The 18544-nt window shown below is 39.0% G+C and overlaps 1 protein-coding gene across 7 annotated transcripts in view; it reads right to left on the bottom strand.

Annotated features, from left to right (window-relative positions):
* Window positions 1-18544, bottom strand: part of UBR5 (ubiquitin protein ligase E3 component n-recognin 5) — a 138432-nt gene that overhangs the window by 101216 nt on the left and 18672 nt on the right. The window lies entirely within an intron of this gene.

Below are 18544 nucleotides of genomic sequence, written 5' to 3'. Positions count from 1 at the left end.
TGGAAAGATATTCCTGACACACCAGCTAGCTACTACAAGATGATGGCCTTCATAGATCTGCAGCTGTAAGACAGGCTACACCTTCCCATGTTTCATGTTTACCAGTAATTACCTTAATGGTGGAAAACTGACAAAATCTGCCACCAGTACATTTCTACCAGCATCACTCCTACTTATTTCAGGACCAGCTCAAATATTACCTCCCCCATGAACTTTTCCTGACAGCCCTACTTTTCTTCCTACAGAAGTCAACAACTTCTCCCAAGCAAAGACAGGATAAACCAAGTCTTTCCCCACTCTTCCGCTTCTTTAGATACAGTTCCAACAGTGAAAAATATATAATACTTGTATATAATCCATTTCAGAAGAAGAAAAGGTTCCTGATCCTAATCTCAACAAAATTAACTCCCTAGGTCTTCCACCTCAAACTAAAGTTTAAAACAGGCAAGAGGGGCGTCTGGGTGGCTCAGTCAGTTTTAGCATCTGACTTCGGCTCAGGTCATGATCTTGTGATTTATGGGTTTGAGTCCCATGTCAGGCTCTGTGCTGACAACAGCTCGGAGCCTGGAGCCTGGAGCCTGCTTTGGATTCTATGTCTCCCTCTCCCTCTCTCTCCCTCTCTCTCAAAAATAAATAAACTTAAAAAAAAAATGGGCAACAAAAGTGCAAATATACAGATTTCTTTTAGGACAGTTGCCCATATACCTCTTATAAGCAGACGAGTTAACATACAGAAAACGTTTAATAACTCACCACTTAACCCAATAATCATTATTATCATACTGCCTTTAAAGTGACCTCACTCCAACCTTTACCTATCCATCCACAGAATAAAACTTTTGCATACCCTTATCATTTTATTTTGGAATAAATGGTTTAATAATCCATATAAAGAAACAACAGCCAACAGTAGTGTTTACCTACATCACTAAATCGTACAATAAAAATCTGTGCTCAGATTATCTTCTTGCTGGCATTTCTCCAGAAGAAAACTCCCTAAATCTTAAAGCCCAAAACTCAAGAAGCAATGAAATTACAGATAATTTTTTTTAAGCAACTATGTTGCTAGACAGATGGTAGAGATAGGAGTCAAACTTAAGGCCTTTTCTGCTATATCACCCTGCACTTTTCTAAGTATAGGCACTCAGTCCTTAATTTTCACATTGTTCTTTTACACAACTATGGCATCATACTATATACACTGCCACCTCTGAACAGTCTCTTTGCATGCCAGCTGCTCAACATTATCACTGACATCAAATTAAAGCTATCACATGGTGATCCCACCTGCCAGCCACTGTCACAGGGAGAAAAGGCTTTGTTTTGGGCAAAATTACCAAGGGCATTTTTACATCATCATTTAATTGTGCCAGCATCTAGTAAGCACACCCTCCCCCACCAGATAACTGAAAACCTGGTGCTGTCTTATTCAATCCAGTCCAGAGGGCATCCAACCCCAAAACCCCTTTTCACACAGTCCCAGAGCAAGGCAACAGGAAACCACCTAAGGCATGTTCCTAGGGAAGCTTCTTTAGGAGGTCTTGGGTGTAAGATGGAAGGGGTCAACAGAGTCTTCTCATCTACACTGTGGATTTGTTTTTCTAAAACCTTTCTTGCTACCCACCCACCCTGTGTTATGACTTAAATATTGGGAGCTACAGATACCCTGACCAACAGGATGGCAGGGAAGAACCTGGAAAGATTAGGGCTGCTTTGGCCCAAGCAAGAAGCACCAACACATTAGGGATGATTCTCTTATCTCTGTGATCATGAAAGACTTTTTCATTGTATGTCTGAAATTTTACTTCAAGACATTCAACTTCTGGATACATTTTTTTTTTTTAAATCCATTTTGTACTGCTTCTAACTGAATTTAATTAACACTGCTCATGGGTTCCCCAGCTTCAGGATTTCCAAAATGGCGAATGGGAATAGGAATGGATGAATAATAAGAGAAGCAATGTAGCTATTTGGACAACACACACATTCAAAAAAAAAAAAATTACTATACTTCATTTTCACAGCAAAAATGTGAGGCCATAATCTTATATTAAATATAAACTAAATAAATTTAGCTCTATTAAAAACTCCTATTTTTGTCCTTAATTTTCCTCAGGTCACAGCTGACCACAGAAAACTTCAGAAAATTTAACACTAAGGAACCAAAGAGTAAGATTATGGTAAAGACCAAAGAGAAACTAAAAATTTACCAAAATACGGGCTTCAAGAACACAGAGACCATTAAGTTTATTTCTTTCTATCTCCTATGAAGGGTTTTCTCTGAAAGTACATCAGAATCCCTGGATACATGTTTTTCACCTCCCCACATATTCCTAAAGAGTCTTCCCAAAAGGGAAGAGTCTCCCTTCCCAATTCCTCATGTACTTTAAGGATTCTCAAAATTTTATCTTAGAACCACTTTACACTCTTTTAACAATTGAGGACACCAAATTGCTTTTGTTTATAAGAGTCAGAAACACTGATATTTATAATATTAAACACCGAGAAAATATTTGAATATTTATTTCAAAAATAATAAACTCATTACATACTGACAAAAATTACCTTATGAAAAATAACTATTTTTCCAAAAATATTTGTGATAGGAATACATTTCTACTGTTCTACATTTTTGCAGACCTCTATTATCAGTCTTAATATAAGATAGCTAGAATCTCAGATTGCTTCTGCATTCAGTATGTTACAGTATATTGTTTTGGTTGAAGTATGTGAAGAAGAGCTGGCCAGGGGAGTGATATTTTAATACTCCTTACAGGTCACGATAGATTTTCTTCTTTGATATTATACCAAAACTCGACAAGTGATCATTTCTTAAAGGTTGGCAGCAATGTGAAACCTGAAACCTACCACATCTTTTGCCCATGTGTGAGTCTAGAACAGCATGCATTGGTCATTTGGAAAATAATGGCTGACTGACTTATACAGATCTTCAAAAATCATGTTTGTTAAAGTCACTAACGATCTACAGGGTCAAACACACAATGATGAATACAAATTTCCCAAAATTCTAATATGTGACTGAAAGCTCAATTTTATTACTGACAACAAATAGCTTCAGCTGTTTTCCTTGAAGTGACAGGCACACTATGGTCATTTTTGAGAAAATGTCTGTCAAATATCGTCTTTTAAACAAAAATAGTATTCTTGAAGAAAGCAGCTAGTTTGGCTTGTAACTGAAACAACTGCAAAGGTGGTTTTCCTCAAGGCAGCCGACGTTCTTTTCATTTTGTCACACTATGTATTAAAGGGGCATACATCCACAGGTTAAGATTTACTGCTTCACCAAGAAGACCCTTGAGTGAAACTGGCTTTTCTTATCCTGTAAGTACAAAAAAGTAAAGAATACAGTAATTTTCAATACAGTTTGGTGCCACTACTTTGATTTGTGCTAAGAAGCCAGTATTTTACCCACCACTGCTTTTGAACAATAGCACAAATTTCAAAACAGTGGAAAAGACAAAACCTCAGTATTATTATGAAGGTAGTTTTGACCTGCAAGGCCGTGAGAGGGTCTTAGGTAGGGATTCACAGAGTCAACAGACCACGTTCTGAGAACTGCAATACTCTATTCTAAAATGCATGGTGCCATGAAAGTGGCTAATACTAAAGTGATGTTGGAAAACAAGTAATTGTTCATTCTTCTTACTAATACAGCCACAATAATCTAATTATGCACTTTTAAAATAGTTTTTAAATTATGCATATTCTTTGATACTACACTAAAACTCAACAAGTAATAGTTTCTTAAAGGTTGATTGCAATGTGGAATCTGAAACCCTATTAATGAACTTTCCATATTATTACACTAAAACCTATTTGTTATATACTAAAACCCACTGGCCTGTCTTACACTTCGAATAAATCATTTGCCCATACGTGATTCCGTTTAGATGTACAATGGCAGAGTGAAGTAACATGAAGTAGCATAAAACAGATTTAATTTTTAATAGTGCCTCCCTGATAGTATTAAACTCCTATGAAAGACATTAAGTGACTATAATTCACTTGCCAATGGTTTTCAACAGAAGACGCAGCAGTGGGGACAAAGATACAGAAGAGCCTCCCTAAGATTTATATACAAAAGCTATAGTCAATTACTAAAAGGGGGCAGAGGGAGCCTCACAAACTGCCAGCCTACAGATGTACACATGATGCTGAATCACATAGCATTTTAAATTTTTAAAAGATTTTTAAAGATTCCTGGCCAACATTTAAACTTGGAGGATTTCACACAGAATTTCAGGTTTTTAGCTTCTTTTGAAAAATGAGATCTACAAACTGTGCTTATTCCCCTTATGGTGACTAGAGAGGTACCCAGGACTGCAGGCATCTGGGTTTGAGACCACTGATATGGAAGGATTACTCCTCCCAACCTCTGAAGAAAGTATTTGCTTGCTAAAGAGGAATCTGATTACAGTTTTATAATTCAGATCTCAGCATGTACAGTGATCCCTAATATATCTCTGCTCAGCCATAAGCACATTTTATTTCTTTAAATTTGACTTTACAATTTCTAAAATAGTGGTCTGACTTTTCTCACTTTTTGCCTACCCAAAGAGAACTAAGCCAAGCAGACAACATCTGACTTTACTATTAAAAGACCCCAAATCACACAAATGACAGCTTTTACAGAGGGAAAACCCATCTGTCAGCTTCCTGAATGACAATTATAGGTAGGACTTCTATACATACTTCACACTTACGGAGATGACAAATGCCAGTTTATGTAATATGTTCACTTTGCCCTAAATAAATGATACAGGACATTCACCTTCAAGATGCATTCAAGACCAAAAAGGAAATAAGTTTCTAAATAAATACTATAAATTCATTAAATGTCACATATTTTTTTAAATGGGAAGTTCTTTACACTATTTCCCCTAAAATGGTTTTCAGTTAAAACCGTTAAAAGAGTTCTAAAAAATGGGGTACCTGGGTGGCTCAGTCGGTTAAATGTCCTACTCTTGGTTTCAAGCTCAGGTCATGATCTCATGGTTTTGTGAGTTCAGGCCCCATGTAGGGCTCTATGCTGACAGCATGGAACCTGCTTGGGATTCTGTGTCTCCCTCTCTCACTGCCTTCCCCCAACTCATGCTGCCTCTGTCTCTCTCAAAATAAATAAATAACCTTTCAAAAAGAAAAGAGTGCTATAAAATTAAAATGAGAAAATTCATATTACAGAAATGTTCTCTCACAGGAAAAAAAAAAATGGCTTTCTACTTACAAATAATTTCTTCCCCTAACCTGGAAAATATCCCGCTTACAAACTCCTATCTAGTGTCATGAATAACATTTTTCCTAATAAAATGAAAAGGAGACCAAAATCCCAAACTCCTGTGCCATTTGAAAGTCAAACACATCTCTGAAAAACTAAATGCCGAACACAACAAAATGAGTCATTTTCCTTTAAAGCCAAAATACCATGTTATTTTCAGCTCCATTCAAAACAGGAAAAGGGAAATACACATGCCAAATGGACAAGAAATTTGGTAGAAAAAGATACAAGATACAGCCTTTATACATTAATTCTTCTTGACAATTGCTTAAGTCCTTCTAATTCCAACTTGGTTAAACAACAAGACTATACACACCTACAAGAATCAAACTATACTAAACAGGTTGAGAAGACTTCTTTTGAGCCCCCATCCAAAAAGCCTAGCAGCCAGCCAAATATTCAAGAGAAAATTCTTGGTTTTCTTTACCCTTAGGCCATATCTACATTCTGAATATCTGCAACATCATTCATTAAAGCATCTGCCAGATGCAGCTAATGTATTCAAATCATTATAATCCCAATTTTAACTCTACATACAAATCGAATGTGTCATGAGACAACTGATACACATCACAGGACAACTACTGACATTTGGCAAGTTATTTGATCCCTGAGATAGAACTGTAAACTGAAGTAAAATACCTGTAATGAAATCTGACTTTCCCAGAGAAACAAGACAATTAGGAGATTATATTCATAACCAAGGATCTTGATAACATTAACATCAAAGATGAAATAGTTTCACTGCTTTTGAAATGGTCATCTTACATTCCTGAGCTGCCATTCCATCTGCCCTAGGAACCACAGCTGCAGTCTTGTGAGAAGGGGGGAGGGGAGGATGAGCTGCGGTGTCAGACAAACCAACCTGGGTTTGATTCCATCCCTACCATTAACTGGCTCTGTAACTTCGGGCAAACTTACTTTAACCTCCCAGAACTTGGAAGGTTTCTTGGTCTGTTAAATGGGGATAAAACCACTTGTCTGGTAGTGCTGCTATAGGGTTAACGTTAATTTTGTGATTTACCTTGGAAAGAACTAAGCATTTAAATGCTCAATAAATGGCAACCATTATCATTACTGAACTATATTCTATATCCTCAGAGAGCCTGCTATATTTTGCAGCTCAAACCAAGTTCTGGCTTAACTGGTTGCCAACCTAAATAGGGCCCAACTCTAATCCTGAGATCAAGGGTAGGAGGAACCTGAGGATCCAGGGAATGGGCTCCAGAGAATGAGAGCGAAGTCCGGGAATTCTTGGTGTTAGAAATCTGTATGTGCACAATAATTCCTTTGTTTCTTGTGCATGGGTTTTTATTTCAAAAAGCATGAAAAATTCCTCTTCTTGCCCCTACTACCTCTCTAATTTCATCTCTTCGCTCTTCCAGAGCATTCTATACTCCAAACATCACTATCCTCTCACAATTCCTTAACTAGATTATACTCATAAACTACTCTCTTATTTTTTTAAACACACCTATTTCCTCAGCTTAGAGTAACTACATGCCACTGCCTTCTACACATCTAGCTACGAGCCCCTCAAGGCTAGGCTGAAACAACCTGGGAAACCTTAACTTACCTTTCACTCCACACTAACCTAGGCATTTCTCTGAATCCTACTTTATACCTGGGGGGCACACTTCCTCCAGAACACTTCCTATGATGTAACTACTTGTTTGATGAAGTATTTGCCTCTTTTGCAGCCTGACAAACTGTATGAAGGCAAGAAGCATGTTTTACTAACTCTAAGTCCCCAGGACCTGGCACAGACCAAATCCCTAGTAACTGTGTGCCAATGGATGGGTGGCTGAACCAATGAATAGACATTCATATGTCTTGGCTCTGAGTTGCACACTGCCTCAAAATGATGGATTCATAGCTATTTTTAAAGATTTTTATATATTCTCTTATGTGACCAATATTATAAGACCAGGTTTTTAAAAATACACCAAAGGAATGTTGTCCTACAAAATAACCCCCTGGAGTCTCTGCCCTAATTCAAATGGCCCTGCAAGACCATGAGGAATTTATGAAACTCTTGGAGAATCATCTACAGAAAGAGTTGACCAAACAGTGAGGAAAATCACTCAGTACTTTTCAGCCTAGGATACTCTCTCAGTCCCCTTCACCCAGAGAGCAGTCTCCTTCTTTTCCCCCCCTCCCTCCTTGATGGTTTAATCTGGGTTGGTGTTAGGGAAAAGTCCTAAATGGGCCAAAAGGAAGTTGGAAGCAAAGGGAAGGGAGAGAGACAGCTCATGAGGAAGCAAAATTACAGATAAAAGTCGGTGTGCAACCTCCTATTTAAGCGCCTGAAGTTGGTAACACGAATCTAATGGGCTCAGTGCCTTAAAATACAAACTAGAGAAAGTCTAATCACTGGACATTTATTGGCAAGTAATCAAACAAAACACTCTAACTCAGGTAATACCAAAACAGGAAGAACTGGATATAAATGCCTGTATTAATTTTTTGTCTGGTTTTGTTGTTGTTGCTATTTAGCCATTCACCGCCATAAAGGTGGCCATAAAGTCACATTGAGTGGCAGCCTTGTCCTACCTAGATACCTGCAAACAGCCCCGGGTTTTGAGTCTCAGCTCCACCATCAAAAAAAAAAAAAAAAAAAAAAAAAAGAACATGACCTTGAATAGGTCATTTAACATCTGCTCTCAATTTTCCACCCCTGCCAAAAATGCTTGTTATCATATCTGTTTCAGAAAGTTGTCTTACAAACTGGGTAACACACCACATGTAAAAGTAACATGTACCATCTTAAATAATAGTGCCTAAATCTAGCTCATCATCACAATCTCTAGGGAACATTTTAAGACATATTCCCAGGTTCCACCCAAACCTACTAAACCAGAAATCTCCAAATGCAAGGCCCTATGGTTTATATTTTAGCTAAGTAAGTTATGGCACACACATGAAGTATCTCTGGAAGGAATAACATTAGTCACCTATGGGAAAAGGAAGTAGGCAGTTAGGGAACAGAGCAGGGAGGCAGACTTTTCACTGTGTGCCAACGTACACTTTTTGAATTTTAAAGCACATAAACATATTATCCACTCACAAGCTGGATTTTTTTTTTTTCATTTCTAAACACCCAAAGTGATTCTGATGATTAACTACCTTCGGAAATCACTACTTTTTTTATATATACATACATACATACATACATGTATGTATGTATGTACGTATAAAGTTTATTTATTCATTTTGTGAGAGCGAGGAGGGATGGAACGAGAGAGAAGGAGAGAGAAGATCCCAAGCAGGCTCAGCACCCATGCAGGGCTTGATCCCACGGAACTGTGAGACCATGACCAGAACCAAAATCAAGAGTTGGGACACTTAACAAACTGAGCCACCCAGGCGCCCCTGGAAATCACTCCTCTTAAATACAACAAATACAGGTAAGGAATGCTTAAAATAGTCATAGGATTAGTAGTCCATTAAGGGAGACATTAAAATCCTACTATTTCAAGTTTTAGGAATGTTGCTTAGGATAGCTCCTGCTCAGAAATTCACAATTCACATATCTCTCTTACACTTTTATAAGCACTGCAATAAAGAAACCCATTTAACTATGCTTAATCTTGTGCTTCTCAAACTGAAGTTGAACAGGACACACTGTTCAGGTCATTTTTTCTAGTAAGATCTTGGGGAACTAGAAGACACTGGTTTAAGATCCAAGTACCCAGGGTGCCTGAGTGGCTCAGTTGGTTAAGCGTCCGACTTTGGCTCAGGTCATGATATCGCGGCTCATGAGTTCAAGCCCCACATCGGGCTCTGTGCTGACTGCTTGGAGCCTGGAGCCTGCTTCGGATTCTGTGTCCCCTCTCTCTCTCTCTCTCTCTCTCTCTCTCTCTGCCCCTCCCCACGTGCATTCTGTGTCTCTCTCTAAAATAAATAAATAATTTAAAAAAAATTAAATAAAAAAAAAGATCCAAGTTTCCTAAGGCAGAGACCATCTCCTTACCCCAGAACCCCTATAGAGTGCCTAGCACACAGAAAGCCTCTCCAAAATGTAGAGCTCAACAGTGACAGGCTGTCTTTCCTAAACCAAAACTTTTCCCTTTACCTAAACCAAAACTATGTCCCAATTTTCTTGTTGTTCAAGGATTAAAAAAAAAAAAAAAAAAAAAAGGAAATAGCATAAATACTCCTAACAATCCTACTCTGCCTAAAATTTTATGGTTAGAAAACACAACTATCTACAACAGATCATTTTTAAATCCAAATAATATGGCAACAGGCATGTTTATTCTTTAAAATGGAAAAATAAAAGATCTTTATGATTTGAAATTATCTACTTGTAGGAGAGGGCAAGATTTCAGTATCATTTTCCTTCTACAATATAAGCAGACATTTGCTAGGCATCCTTATTTCCATGAAGCCAGACTAATCAAGTAAGCCTTACAATCAAACTGCCCGACAACCCCACTTACTAAAAGAACGTGTTCACCACTGTACCTAGAGGGGGTCTGAAAGCTGTATCAAACAGCTTCTTTGAAATTTGCACCTACTAAGAGTTCTTGACATTGGGTCTCTCATCCAGAAAGCCTTCCTTTAGGTATAATCCAGAGAGCTAAACCGGAAGAGTCAAACAAATGTCAAAACTACAAAACACCAGGGTCAAATTTAAGAGCTTTACCAGATCCCTTTTGTTTTATCACCAGGGAGCACAAATGAATACAAAGTTCTTTCTGGCAACACAGCTACCACAGCCAAGGCCTGGCTCCCAAGTTTGGCCTTCAGAAATCCACCAATAAACGCTTCCCATTCCTCATCTTACAATAAACACTCAACCCAATAGAAGTTGACTTAACAGGCAGTGTCCGATTTCCAGACTGACATCACTGACAGAGAGTTCTGCATCCCAGCTCAGTCCCACTCTCTTCATCTCACAACCACTTAACACCCACACACACACACCCACACCCCCCCCCCACACACACACAGTGCTTTTACATAGCGTGTGGATAATGATGCTTTAAAAGGGCTAACCCTGGGGAAGATTATGAAGGACATCAGCCTCCTACCTGCCAATCCCTATTTATCCTCCCAAACTGCTAAATTCTTTCCCCATGCTTTTTTTAATGCCTGAAAATCGCTTACTAGCCAGAGAACTAAGTTCTCAATCTTGCAGCACCAGGAGCTAGCAGGTTTACTGGTTTGATCAGCTACCTCCTCTCTGCATAATAAACGTCAATCCCCCAAAAGGGGAAGGTGGTGGAGTAATTTGTGAAACACATCCGGACACTAAACTCATCTCTAGCCTGGCACTCTTCAGAACCGCCTCCGTCGCAGACCTGTCCTAGCAAGCGCTGGGCTAGAACAGGAAGGCCTGCAAAACTCAGTCGCCATCATCAGAGCTGAAACATGCAGCGAAGCCCTCCCGTTTCCCACAAAAATAAGCGGCATCTTTATAATGCTTTAATGCTGACAGAGCAAAACAGCTAACAAATCGAACAAAATGGAGCCAGTCCACAATGGGAATACAATTGGGAAAGATGACCACTTCACAATAAGGCCCTACAGTCGCTCTGTCCAGCACTAAGTTCTTTGTATTTTCCTCCTCTTAACCCTGAGCATTTCACCAAGCCTGATACGGACAGCCTGTGAAAAGGCCTCCCACAGGTTTGGGTGCTCCTGTTCTTTCTCTTCCTTCCATCTGAAGCTGAAAAAAAGTGGCTAACACTAAAACAAACAGAAGGAACAAAATGTATCAGCAAGTAGTTAGTGATTACGATGCACAGGTATGTGGACCAAAGGGAGGAAAAATGGGTAGAGCAGAGCTGGTACAGTGAGTTCACTCTGGGAAAACCTCCCCTCCTCTAAATACACAGCCATGAAAGACAACGGTAGACAAGAGAAAAAAGACAAAGGTGAGACCATACATGAGATAAACATCTCCTCAGGAGGGAAATGAAGCTCAAAGTGCTCCCCAGTCAGTGACCGGGTACCAGAGCAGAGTTCCTCACAAGGAAGTTGGAATGGGCTGCCGGTTTTGTTGAAAACACTGTAGCTGAAAATTTTAATGGTAACCACGAAAAGAACAGAAACACAATCTATGGCTTCCAAACCAAGAAGGAAGAAAAAGGGAAGGGAATGCAGAAAACTAGGACTCTAACAGAAGGAAAAAAAGCAGCAGGATAAAAGATAAGAAAATATGAAATCCAGATAGGAGAAATCAATCTACTTATTCAAACTGTCATCCCACAATTAAAAGTCAAAATTTATCAGAGTAAAGAAAAGAAAGTATTAAGAGGAATAAAGAGACACATTACATATCAATCAAAGGAATAATCCACCAAGAACATTAACATTCATAAATTTGAATACTCTCAACACCACAACCTCAAAAATACACCCAAGTAAAAACTGACCATTTGAGAAACGGTCAACTCCAAGGAGAGATTTAACATACCTCTATCAGAAACTAATAATTTAAGCAGACAAAATACATATTAGTAAAGACAGAGACTTTGAAAAGGTATATTTACAAGCTTGAGCTAACAAATATATAGAAACCTGTCCCCAAAGGGGAGTCACAGATTTTAAGGTATAAAAAAGCATGTTATCTCTGACTTCTGGATTTAACAGATAAATAAAATTTCCTTCAAATTATAAAGACAAAGATAAGGTTGCCAACCTTTCATACTGCCAAATTAGATGGGGTGGGGGGGGGGGAGGGACACCATTACCAATACTTCATAAAAAGATTACTTTAAAATTTGGAAAGTAGTAAAAACAATCTCAAAAATCTTTTCTCACTAACCATGAACTGGTTAAAGTTTCCTGAACTGTGAACATTTTCTTAGAAACTGCACCAGCACAGAATTATATTTAATTTGATTTCAGGAAAACAAACACATAACAGATTTTTAACATCAAGTCCTTGATGTAACAGTGTCCTCATTTTCCATTTGAGAAAACAGCAGACTATAGACATAGAGACTGGTTTACCTGCAATTGTCAAGTAAAAGGTGGGAGGGAGGGTGTGAGACAAAACCTCTCCAGGCCACTACTCTTGCTGTCATACCAACACCTGCCAAGGGTCCCATTCTATCAACAATACTTCCTGAACACCCAGAGTATAAGGCCTGATGTTAAGTATTACAAGTAAGTGGCACTATAAAATGCCCTAGGGAGGGCAGGGAGCCGTATCAAACCACCTGAGGGAGTTTTCTACATACTTGGAGACACCGCCCCTAACCATGAGCCACAGCTACAGAAGACAGTGTGATCTACCCCTTAGGAAGCCTGAGGAAAAAAAGGAACATTGAAAACCCACTGATTCAATCCACACACCTTAAGGAGTTTACAATATACTTGTAAAAACAAACTATACACACAGACAGACAAATAATAAAATGGTAAACCAGGTTCTGAGAGGAGTGTTCTAAGCATGAATCACCGAGAAGACAGGATTCATTTGGAGTTAGAAGATTTCGTGAGAGGGGCGCTTGGCTGGCTTAGTTGGTAGAGCATGTAGTTCTTGATATCAGGGTTTTGAGTTAGAGCCCCATGTTGCATGCAGAGATTAGTTAAGAGGAGGAGGAGGAGAAAGAGGAAGAAAAAGATTTTGTGAGGGATGGCCAGGGCTTTCAGGAGCGTCAGTATTTTGGAACAGGCCATGAAGGGTGCTGGGATTCATCACAAAAAGGGGCATATTCGAATAACAACATTTATAATGACTTATCTGTTAAACAAACAAAAATGTTTGGCTCTTACACAACTAAAAAAATTAAAGTTCTCCAAAAACACTTCAGGAAGCCAAGAAGATAATTCTAAGATGTGAATTAGTTTTCCTTATAAGTCATCTAAACCGTGGACGGTGCTAGAGCAATCTGCTAGTCAACGTACAACTATGAGAATGAATAACGGAGGCAAACTATATATCACCTTCCTGTGATCAAATAACTATTTTCTTAATCAAAATCTCCCTTTAAGGTTGAATGAATATCAAAATAGATTACTTAAAGGCAGCTGATAGGACAGAAACACAAAAAAGAAAGACGAATGTACCTCACAGACGTGGACATTACTAACACAGCAGATATGAGGGGCACAGACACAAGAATCCTTGCACTTGGCTACCTGGTGTGGATATGAAATCATACAAAATGAAGGCTCTACAGAACAACCTAAGTGCTTGGAAGAGAACCTTAATAAAGAAGAAAATACAGTAAAAGAAAATCTTTCTTCCTGCTCCTCACCAGATGAAGAATATAAGAAAACCTTCCAAAAAAGGTAGTAAAAGAAAAAAACAAGCCCTGACTATAGTAACTTTTGAAGAACTTTTTTCATGTCTGAAAAGACCAACAGAGGCCTCCCCACATTAAATGTTGAGTCAGGCTTGAGTACATTTTGAAAAATTATTAAGTCTGCACATCCTGGGATACTCATTTTCAGGAGGGAAACACAGGGTTACGGTGAAGTAGTCAATAGTACACTTCAGGCCTCTCCTGAGAGCACAGTGCCGTGGCCAAGAACCTCAGATACATAAGCAGAGATTACACGAAATATATACAAGCTACAGAAAGAAATCATATAAAAATCACACTGGGTGCTATGGAGTCAATGTTTCTGTCCCCCCTCCTTCAAATCCATATATTGAAACTCTAATGCCCAATGTAATGGCATTTGGAGATGGAGCCTCTGGGTGGTAATCAGGGCATGAGGGTGGGCCCTCCTGATGGGATTAGTGCCCTTTTAAGAAGAGACGGGAGAGAGCTGGCTTCTTCACTCTGTGCTTTCTGCACAGAGGGGAGTAGATAGGATGCAAAGACAGTCATCTACGACAGAGGCACCAGGGTGGCTCAGTCAGTTAAGTGTCCGACTTCGGCTCAGGTCATGATCTCGCGGTTCGTGAGTTCAAGCGCTGCAATGGGCTCTGTGCTGACAGCTCAGAGCCTGGAGCCTGCTTCAGATTCTGGATCTCCCTCTCTCTGCCTCTCCTCTGCTAGTGCTCTGTCTCTCTCTTCTCGTATAGGACTTGTAATTAAACGTGTTTCTCTTCACTACCTCCTGCAATCCTCTAAAAAGACAAGTAATGAATTTTAAAAGACAACAAATGAATTTTAAAGTTACAAGGACAGGGGCACATGGGTGGCTCAGTCAGTTAAGCAACCCACTCCTGGTTTTGGCTCAGCCCATGATCTCACAGTTTGCAAGTTCAATTGTGCTAATGGCACAGAGCCTGCTTGGGATTCTCATTCTCTCTCTCTCTCTCTCTCTCTCTCTCTCTCTCTCTCCCTCCCTCCCTCCCTCTCTCTGTCCTTCCCCTACTCATGCTCTCTCTCTCTCAAAATAAATTAAAAAAACCTTTTTTAAAAAGAAGTTACAAGGAAAAAGAGAAAGAGAAGGCTAATGCATTCAAACAGCATGTCAACAAAATGCTGGAAGCAGGAAAGCAGATAGAGAAGTGGCAAATGACCTAGCAGACAAGAGAAAACTGAAACCTACAGTATGCAGGGGAGATGCTGAAAATGAACAGACAACTCTTAAGAATTTTAATTGGAGGTGCCAGGTACTTATGAAGTCTGGGGGTACCCAAACAGAAGACTCTTTTGCATAAGGAGCAATTAAGATCCCCATCCTAGGAACAGGAGATTGTCCCTTCGAGACTCTGCCAGAACTGGTCCCTACTTACAGAAATTCAACCAGAGTAACAACCTGGGGACACCCAGCTAGGCAGGCACCAGCACAGTGGAAGAAGTAAAAGCTGTTTATTGAAAAGAGGGCTAAGCCAGCTCCCATCCCAGACATTCGCAGCCAAGCTCTTACCTCCCAGGATTCCACTCTGGGGAAACTGACCCAACAGAAGAAAAAAAGCTTCAACATAATATAAAGCAAAAAACTCAAAGCAATGGAAAAGAGGGGTAAAAAGAAGTAAATCAGGGTAGCAGTGGAGGTGTCAAACATCCAACTACTAGGAGTTCTCAAAAAAAAAAAAAAGAAAAGAAAAATGAGAAAATGGATGGGAGAAAAGAGTACTAAAGAAATTCTAAAATTTCCAGGAACTGAAGCCCAAATACAAATAAAGAGACCTACCAAGTGTTTGGGGCCCAAAATACAGTAAATGGGGAAAAGACCTACATCAAGGCACATTAGTAGGAAACTTCTCAGCAACAGAGATCGAGAGAAGACCCTAAAAGCCTTGGGGGTACAGGTCAAGTAGAAAGGATTAGGAGTCAAAAGGGCACTGAACTCCTCAAAAGAAATACTGTAAGCTACGTGACAATGATGGAATGCCTTCAGAATTATGAGGAAAAATTATTCCCAACCAAAGATTGTATCTTAGCCAATAACAGTATACAGACAAAACTTAAATGTGCATTTATCTAAATAAAGGAACAAAACACACTAATGAAAGAGGTACAAGCTTTAAGGAAAAAAGAACTCTTTAAAACTTTCAAAACTAGATCCAAAAGTCCTTAAAATGTCACCAAAACAGTTAACTAAGTGTAAAAAAAAAAAAAAATCCACCCTCCTCCCTTTTTGGGCATGGAAATTATATAGATTCACTTATTCAATCTCACAGCAGCGATTATGGTCTCATCTACAAAAGTGATAGAAAAGTAAAGGTACTATTTGTGTTTAAATGTATACGTACAACTTTCAACTGCTTTAAATACTCCAAGATGAATGAGTATCAGCAAAGCAAGAGCTTGGGGTAAGGGACAAGAGCTAGGAACAGAGCCAAACAAACAAACAAACCCTAGGGACAAAGGTCTCTTTAAAAAACTAAAGTTCTCAAACTCTTCCTGAAATTACCAAGTCTAGAGCACCTTGACCCCTATCTCTTTATTTTTAAACTCTCTTACCAGTGAGTTATTGGCTTGACCAGAGTCCATGAAGTAATAACCAAGCCAGAAAAACTCTAACCACAACAATCAGGACTTAAAAAAGCCTGACCTTTAAACTTAATCAAGAATTTTGATCCACAAACGGTTTCTGAGTTCCTCAACACATCCCAGAAATACCTTGGACCATAAATTTACTTCTATCATGGCAAATTTTAGTCACACACTTGAACCAACAGGGTATCGTAGCACATGGCATCTTTAGTACAGTCAGGCACAAAATGTTAGCTGCTCCTGCTATTACTGTCATTACCACTTCTGACCGAATGAAAGAAAAGGAACTGCTAAATGGGAACTGGTAACAAAAGGAATTTGGGGACACAGAACTCTATTATCTATGAGCAGTACTACTTTGGATGAACACAGCAAAGAGCAATTCCAAATATCTATAGTCATAACCTTTTAAAAATCAAGCACTGAGAGACATCTGAAATATATCTCCTCACTGACCTGTAACAATACCAACTAGACAGAACTGAAGTTCATGGAGAAAACTGTACTTAGTTCCTATGTACTACAACAATGATGAAAACTATATCTATTAAAATCCTGGTTATCTCAACTTCTCCAAATTTGCTTCTATCCTACCCACGCTACACATCAAATATCTACAAGTATAATTAAGATACTATGGTACAGTAGGCACTTTGTCTTTTGACTTCCTCCAAAACTTCTCATCAATTCTATTCAATTCTACAAATTAATTATTTACTGCTTTGAACTGTTCTCTGATATTGCTCTTCTACTTCTTACATTTCTATTTTATTTTCCCAGCTATATAGGTAAACTTCAGGAAATGACCTATGACTGAACTTTTTGCACATCTGTATATTTAGTACATTGTAGGTACCGCATAGATTAAAAACACTAGAATATTATACAAAACCAGAGACCAACTGTTCACAACCCTCCTTACCCAAACAGCACATAAAGGGCAGAAACAATTCAGTGTCACCATTTGAATGAGTCTAATGTGTCCCCCAGCCCACCATCTCACACACTAGCATGTCAGGATAGAGTGCAGCGAGAGCTTAATAAATAGGTACTAGCATACTGGCTTCGGAAATGAATGACAAACATTCAACCCAACAGGGTCACTTCATACAGCGGTCCCCTCTCCTCCACCAAACCCCAGGCAAGAGGGAAGAAAAGACACAATGATGATCCTGTCCTCCGCAAACAGATCAAAATTTGAAAGCAAAAAAAAAAAAAAAAAAAAAAAAAATTCACGGAGGCACAAGATAAATGTTAATGTACAGCTTTCAAAGACTACAACACAGGCCTTTGCTATGGTATTCTGTTTTCATCTAAGAATGTTTAAAACTTCCTTCATTTCACATAAAAGTACCCTTGAGCCTCAGCAACAGAGCCCGTTGATGCCACTTAATAACTAAGGGCCTGGGCTTGGAGACCCTCGTAACACTTCCCTGCTGTGCAGCCTGGGAACACGCTTAACCTCCTCCAAGTCCAGTTTCTTCACAGTGCTGCCAGAGTGTTAAATGAGAGGATGTTTGGAAGCCATAATGCTTTGTACATAGTAAGAAATAACAACGCTAAAAATAATGTTTCAAATGAGCAAACCTCGTGATGTACCACATAAAGAAAACCTGCGTGTCAATTATAAAACTCCTTGTCCACTGGGCTTTTTAAGATCTCTAACTGGAAAAAGGATTCACTAAAAATTTATCTCAGAGCACGATTAAAAAAAAGTTTCATTCTGATATAACATAATAAGCAATGTTATTTTTTAGCCATTGCTTTTTTGTCTCAGCTTCCAGAAAGCCTAAAATACAAATCAACTTAAATTAACTTAGCTGATACCTCCTACCACCTTACCATCCAAAACTTCTACCCAGTCTCTTGCCCCTCATCCCACTTTGAGTGTTAGACCTGGGAAGGCCCTTAGTAACTGACTGATCCCACATTCTCATTTTCTAATGACAACAATACGGCCTCTTCTGATTGGAAACAGACAAAATGGCAGAAGGTACTGAATATACAAAATGAATACAGGGTCTTTCTTTTTCACACTGACACAAAAGATACTGCAATTTCATCACATATTCCATTTAACAAAATTGCAAAACACCAAGAAAAATGACACATGACTGACATTCCTTTAAAATTGACCACAAATATCAAAATACCACCTCAGGCAGAGCTATGAAATATTAAGGACTACTTCTAACAAACTTTACATGCAAATAGACATGGTGTTCCTATTAATCATCTGTTAAGCTATGCCTTTATTTCAACCACAATGACTCTGCCCCAAAAATGCTTGCAACTCTCCTTTTAGAACTGGCTGTTAAGGTTTCTCCGGAATGCCACCACAGCCATAGCTAGCACAATGCCTGGTACATAGTAGGCATGCAAAGGACCA

This window comes from Puma concolor, chromosome F2 (assembly GCF_028749965.1).
Source record: "Puma concolor isolate L17-30 chromosome F2, mPumCon1.1.hap2, whole genome shotgun sequence".
Classification (NCBI taxonomy): Eukaryota; Metazoa; Chordata; class Mammalia; order Carnivora; family Felidae; genus Puma; species Puma concolor.
The sequence above is the reverse complement of the archived record's forward strand: the minus strand, read 5'-3'. Positions and strand labels throughout refer to the sequence as shown.